The 873-nt window shown below is 34.6% G+C and overlaps 1 protein-coding gene across 1 annotated transcript in view; it reads right to left on the reverse strand.

Annotated features, from left to right (window-relative positions):
- The window catches only part of LOC107679722 (unconventional myosin-IXa-like), a 133487-nt gene that overhangs the window by 11312 nt on the left and 121302 nt on the right, over window positions 1–873 (reverse strand). The window lies entirely within an intron of this gene.

The raw sequence follows: 873 nt of genomic DNA on the forward strand, positions 1-873 counted from the left end.
AGAAGCACCATCATGGAGCTGGGAATCTGAAGGGTCTGAAGAGATTCTGGATGGAGAAATTGTCTCTGATCTCTTGTCAGGTGCTCTCTAACCTCATCAGGCATTATAGGAGAAAATTTAGAGCTGTTAAACTGGCAAATGGAGGTTTCAAAAAGTATTGAATAAAAGGGTGCCGTTAATTATGGCCAATGTGTATTACAGAAAAACATTTATTTCATAATGATATTTCCGCCCATTTTAAATTCTTATTATCCAATGAAAGGTTAGATTTTTGTGAGTTTTTTAAATAAAAGTTCAAAAGGATTAACAATGCAGATTAATTTTCACAGCCTTCTTTGAATCTACTATGTAAAGTAAATGAAGAGTAAAATTTAAAAAAATGAAAATATTTTAATCTCAATTGTTCTTCAAAAAACAAGCACCTTCCATCTCCATGAGAGTTCTTCCTCGCATCACTTTTACCCAGCTCTCCAGATGAGATGGTTTTATACATGTTCTTCTGCTCTTCATTGGCTGTGGCCGGCTGAAAGAGATCATTACATATATTATGCAAGAGCAAAGATCTCTAACTGACAGTTATTGGCAAGGTTTGTCTGTCAAAACCTTCTATAGCACAATATAAGCCGTTAAATGGACACTTTTTGCCTTTTCCTTTCACTTCAGCCACTATTTTCCGGTAGGTAGTGTCAGTTTAAAACATTTACAATGGGCACAAAGAGTAAGAACATGTGTTGCTCCTTAACATAGTCTGAAAGCACTAAGTGGTTAAATCAATTTCTTCTACAACACTAATGCACTAAAACTAACCAGTGGCACAAAATGAAAGTGCACATTAAAGATAGCATATGACTACAAAAAATAAATCTCTTAACT

This window comes from Sinocyclocheilus anshuiensis, unplaced genomic scaffold (assembly GCF_001515605.1).
Source record: "Sinocyclocheilus anshuiensis isolate Anshui unplaced genomic scaffold, SAMN03320099.WGS_v1.1 scaffold224, whole genome shotgun sequence".
In the NCBI taxonomy this organism is placed as follows: Eukaryota; Metazoa; Chordata; class Actinopteri; order Cypriniformes; family Cyprinidae; genus Sinocyclocheilus; species Sinocyclocheilus anshuiensis.